Genomic DNA, 6,350 nt, shown 5'->3' with positions numbered 1-6,350 from the left:
ATTGTATAAGCCAAGAGGTCAAAATGCACTAAGAGTGGTCCTGTGTGTGAGGGAGTTGAAATATCTCATTAGCATGTATCATCATAAGGGTTTGTGCTTGAAAAGTTATACAACAACTACTCTTACCTAATGGAAGCACTTCTGTGCGTATGTGTGGTGGTGGTGGGGTGTTCCAGGAATAACGTGCGCATGAGTTCACTGTAGGAATTAGGACCAAAGGAGTCATGCACCTGCTATGTGCAGCGTATACAGAAATTAGACAAAATAAGCTTTTCATAGAACGCTGGTTGACTTCTGCAACATGTCATAATATCATAACAACATGCATGATTAGAGAAAAAACTGATTACAACAGAAGAAATTCATGCTGCCCTTGCAAGAGTAAATGCATGCGAACGTATTTCTGGGTAACAGCTATGCTAGGACATCACTGTCATTGGTTATTTGTGAGCTGATGTCGATTAGAGGACGAGCATTACATCAGCGTGAGCCAAGCGTATGATGATTAATTAACAATACTGTTTGCAATGACAGTGTTGTTGGTTAAATAAGGGGAGTATCCCTTTAAATGGTTCTCCACTTGTAGCTGTGCTAAATATTTGACGTTATAAAATAATGGTGCTTAAGATAAAGGGACAAATAACCATTCACGCACCCAATCACACCTAAGGATAATTTAGAGTTTTCACCTGCCAAGCATGTTTTTGGAGTGCTGGGATAGGCACCAGCAGTTCTAGAAAATGGATGAACGCATCATCACTTATTTTCACTAAGCATGACTTGTTAAAAGGATAGTAGACTTATTTCGCCATTTTTGGCAGCCATTTTAAGCAATTAAAAAGTTAAACGTTTGTCTATAATTCATTTAAAAACTAAGGGCGTGTACAATTAATCAGGTTAAAAACACATAATTCCACTTGTGTTCAAAGCTTGGGTGATGTTAGGTTCAGGGAACCTAGAACATTTAATTGACAGCAAACCAGAAGGAAGACAAGTAGCTTTTTCTCACAAGGAGGGTGGACAGGGACCTGCACCTTCTCAGATCTCATTTTGAAGCTCATGAATTTTGTTGTTTTTCTAACTTGATAGATAAATACTAGATTATTTAACAACCAGAAATGAGAAAGGAGCCAGTAAGGGGTCTGGCTGCAGGTGTAGCCGCCGCTGCGGTTGTATTGTCTTTTTTTAACTGCATGACTGCAAATTAGTTTATAGCCTTGTACCCAGATGCATCCAAGTCATATGAGTCAGCAAGCGTTCAAAGAGGGAAGTAATCAAGATTGCTGGTTTAAGAGATTTACAGCTCTTTGGGTTTAGATGTCAAGGTCTTTTGAGTCTGCTGGCGACGCTTACATAAGAAGGACTTAATACATTTCCCTCTTAGAGGATCAAATAGTTTAATCATTTCTAAAATGATTGCAGATTGTGATCACTTTTTGATGTTGGTGATCACAATTACTACTACTACGACTACTACCACCTCTAGCTACTTTGCTATCCCTTCATCTTTTTCAGATATTGCTCTAGTGTGCCCGCTTTAGAGTGCCTCATTGTTAGCCCTGAGTGCATGCATGATGATTTTTTTTTATAATTTTTTAGTTTTGCGTGATGTGTAAATCAGGTGTTACACTCTAGCCTTGCAGCTTCCTCACAATTTGAGGAAAAAAGGCTCATAGAAGCTTAAAAATTTGTACAGAATAGTCATATATTTTCATGACTCAGACACTGTGTAAACACTTCATCATTTGTTTGAGAGGAAAATACCTTAGATCTAAAACCTGCATTCCTGCCTCATGAAAACAGTCTTCTGAGTGCACGTGGACGCACAAGGCTTGCCTCATGTGCTTCAACAAATCTATCATGTGCAGTCACCGCTTAGCGTAGATCAAAGTGATAAAACCTTTTCATGTTTTTTATCCAGAAAAACATCAGATAAGTTGTTAAAATGAAGTTGACTTTGCTAACAGTAATGTAAACAAGCAAAGCTGATGAACCAGAGTAGCACTAGAAATGAAGGAAAAACCCATGGGCTCTATTTTCCCAATAAAACTGGCTGCTGCAAAACTTAACTATTAACATCATTGAACATTTTGCAGTGCGGCCATCTGAATTAGGAAGGTCTGCGTTGCTATTGGAGTGATCACGACAACTCTAATCAATCATGGCCGATCAAAGCAGCTTCTTCCACTGCCTTTAAATGCATCACGCTAGTCGTGCATTGACTAATAGCGGCGCTCAGACAGCCGGTTTTTGACATCATGATATCTGTTGTTATGCAATTGCTATTGGCGTGTATTTGTCACCTCTCTCATAATGGTCATGTATTGGTCATTTTTATATCATATCATATATCATATCATATCGTATCATATCATATCATATCATATATCATATCATATATCATATCATATATCATATCATATATCATATCATATATCATATCATATATCATATCATATCATATCATATATCATATCATATAGGGTCCTGTATTTACTGGCGTGACTAATTTCTTCCTTGATGTACAACCAGTTGCTATACATTTGATGTGGTCCTTTAGTTTGTTTTATTGTGTGATATCTGATATCTGACAATATTTAAGCTCTTAGTAACATGACGGAACATCAAATTCTCAGGCTCACTGTGGTTACGTTGGGTGTTTGTGTGTGAAGAATTTCTACTTTTCTACTTTGATGTCCTGTTTTTTCTGGGTCCAAAACATCTGCTCCATTAATAAGGCAAATGGGTCACCCCGATAGTTTGTGTCTTATTCTTTATCGTTACAGTTTCATGAGATTGTACTTAAAAAATTGCCCATTCGTTTAATAGATTCAGAATTTCTGTCCTTTGGCGTTCAAATAGGATTTTGACTATTTTACCGGAACAGATTGTGTATGACCTTAAAGTTTGTACTGTGTTTGATACTTGTCTGACTGTTTCCATTATCAACCATATGTTTCTAGTATGTCTGATACTCAATAACTTAAGTGAAGCTTTTTAAGTTAATGCTTAAGGATCCTACATCAGTTCCTGGTCTATAATTAACTGTGCTGCTAAGAGTCAGAAATGAGGATCCGCTGTCACCGTGGAAGAAATGTTGACGCTTGTGTTGTCTCACTTATTAACCTTTAGCACCGCTGATTTAATTTGCCTCTCCAATCCAAAAATTATAAAAAAATAATCATTTCTTTCTAAACTGCAGTTTAAACATCTGGAGAAGCTAACAAATCATCCAGTCAAAACATCTCATCATCTTTGGCCGAAGGTTGTGTAAATCTTTTGACTTTGTGTTTCGTTTACTTTTTTATCTACTGTTTTCAGTTCCTCTTGACGTCATGCAGTCAGATTGCTCGACCTCTTACGTAAACTAAAATGTCCGTACGGAGAAACCGAAGACCTTTTGACAACCGAAAGCCCTGCAGTTTCTTTGAGTTGTACTAATGCACGTCTGCGTTCGTACGTGATTGAAGATCCTGTTGTCAGCTTGCCTGAGGTGCTGCACTCAGTGAATGATGTTAGCTCCTTACTATCACCAGGGATGTTCTTCTTTTATGTGCGGGACTCTTGGCTTACATTCAGCTTTCTTTTCTGAATGCATGTGCCACGGGGAAATGATGTTGCATAAGAAGTGAACTATTCTCTTGTCGAGAGTGCCGGTCATTATTGGGGTTAATGTTACTGGAGCATGACTGAAAGTGCAGTGAAAAGTAGGAATCGGGACGTGAATGTTTTATACAAATGTAAATGTGTGTTCGCAACGACTGTGAGTTATGAAAAAAAAAGGAGTATAATATACTTGCATCTCTTAGCAAACCAAATGATTTCTTAAATGTATCATTAGAATGAAGTGTGTGTGTGTGTGTGTGTGTGTGTGTGTGTGTGATTTCCATGTTATTTCCATGTTCCATGTCAAATCCCAGTGAAGATAAGAGTGCAAACACTTTTGCAGCGATATTATTAAGTTGTTTATTTTCATTTCAATGGCTAGAAAAAGATCAATTGTACAGTACAGGATATACATTAAACGTGGAATTTTTTGATATAATAATTTGCCCCCTTTTTTTCCCTAAAAATGGCATTTGAACAGGGCCCATGCAGACTCTTCTGGCCATAATCTTATCAATTTATCTTAATGCTTTGCTTCCTTTTTGAAAGTTCATACTGGGTCAAGGATAGTGGGGATAATGCAATTCTGCTCCGTGCGTAGAACTAACCCAAAATAATTAGTGGTTATTAAGATTATGGGGTTTGTTACTTATAATTGGGCAATCAGCAGTATGCAACACTGATTGAGGGTTTTGTTTTTTATTGTTTTTCTTACAAAGTGTGTGATTAAGAAAGCAGAAAGGGTGGTTATGAAAAGCACTGTTTGTATGTACACTGCACACAAACACAATCATAAAGTGCACTTGCACAAATAAGAGCCGTGTCATTAAATCTAATTAAGTGGCCAATCCCTTTGGAATGTGTTGACTTCTTTATCTTCAGTTTGAGCAGAAACACCCTTAAAGAAGGCAGCATTTGTGACGCGTGGCAGCTCGTGGGAGGTGATGAGCCAGCGAAGTCGCAGTCCGGCTATCAGGCGCCAAATAGCAGGACAGATGATACAATGAATCGTAACGCTTGGATATCACTCGCGAAATCCTCTCATGACAAGTGAAGCACAATGTTGCCAACTAGAACAGATAGCACTGAATATCTCTTTAGTAGGAAATTGCGTTTGAAATAGCTTTATTCTACTTGGAACAGACTATCATCTGTCATTGCATTTTTTATAGTCGCTTATCCTCACAAGTCATGCATGTTTTTGGAATGTGGGAAGGCACCATCACCAGAATGCCTGGAGAAAACCCATACGGGCACGGGGAGAACCTGCAAACTCCCAAGACTATCATATGAACTCAATTTATAGACTTAATATTTAGTCTAATTTGCATAAATTGAGGCAAAGTGCATGGAATAATGACACAAATCAAAAACCAAAATATTTTTTGGGTCATTTTTGTCCCCAAAAAATCAGAATTAATGTAAAATCATCACATTAAAAATGTTTTTAAATGTTCAATAAAGCTAAGAAATCTGACCGATTGTTATGGGTGCTTTTTCTCATGGTCTTCCCAAAGAAACTGTTATGTTCTGGTTGATTGTTGTGTTTTGACTGGCGTCCGGGTTTTCTGTTCTCTTTCTGGGCTATTGGTCATTCGTTCATCTTACTTCATGTTTCTGTTTCTCTTGTTAGTGTGATTGCATCCACCTGTCCGCGTTAACCTGCTTCCCTTGGGTTGGCCAATCAGCTCCCTGTTCCAATTGTGTTTTGTCCAGGTGCTCCTTGTTGTCTCGTCAGTTTTGAGTGTATTTGGTTTCCTTTTTCCTTTCAGTTCCTATCAGGTCATTGTCGAAGTATTTTTGTCAATGTGGTGGAAGAGGAACCTAGATCATTTCCTCGTTGTCCTCGTTTTAGTCCTGCGTTTTCAAGAGTTCTAGAGTCTAGTCCTTGGTAGTAAGGTTATTTCAGAGTTTTTATTTACACTGCAAACTTTCTGGCCATACAAAAATAATTGTTGCAACCACGCCGACAGAATGCTTTAGCAAAAGCTCTCTCTGGATGTGAGGCACTGGGCTCAGCTGGAGTGCAATGGGGGCAGGTGTAGCAAGGGTAAGCTTGACCACAGGCAAGCAGACGATGAAAATCCACTGTTATGAAAGAGGGAACGTCCTCAGGCATCAACATTTATGCCACTCATGGTTAACTATTACCTCATGTTCATGTTATACAACCCGGTTTTAAGTGTTCGGTTCACTTAATATCCTCCAACTTAATATGCGCTGCTCTGTGTCAGGGATCAGTCACTGTCTTCTGGCGATCACTTGCAGAAATTTAAGACAGCTTTTATATTATTCATGTAGGTTGTGTAATTTGGTCATTTCTAGAACGCAATCATTTCTGTATTTGATGAGACAAGCTCTGGTTGTTATCTAGCTGGTTCCATAATGCTAAGATGTGTAATTAAAGTATCTTTGACATCTAAATATTTAAATTCAACACACTCAGAAATCTGCTCCTCCTCTGTCAGCTTCACTGCTCTTATGTAACAGCTTCAGCAAAGTAATTGAATTATTTGTATGCGATATAACGGGTAAAGTGGTCCGGCATGATTTCCATTAGTACATTTTAGCTAAGTGCTTGTGCCCCGTTTCACTGACCGTGGTTATTTATCGATATAAATAAATGCATGCTCCCATGCTACAACATTTGGCCTGGTTAGCAGGAAGTCATGGACATTCCATCACAAGGTCAGTAGAGGGTAATTTAAAAGCCGACAGCTTGTGGGTGTCAAAGCGCTACAGAT

Source organism: Hippichthys cyanospilos, chromosome 21 (assembly GCF_059441005.1).
Source record: "Hippichthys cyanospilos isolate Australia breed blue-spotted pipefish chromosome 21, RoL_Hcya_1.0, whole genome shotgun sequence".
NCBI lineage: Eukaryota > Metazoa > Chordata > Actinopteri > Syngnathiformes > Syngnathidae > Hippichthys > Hippichthys cyanospilos.
This window is presented reverse-complemented; position numbering follows the sequence as displayed.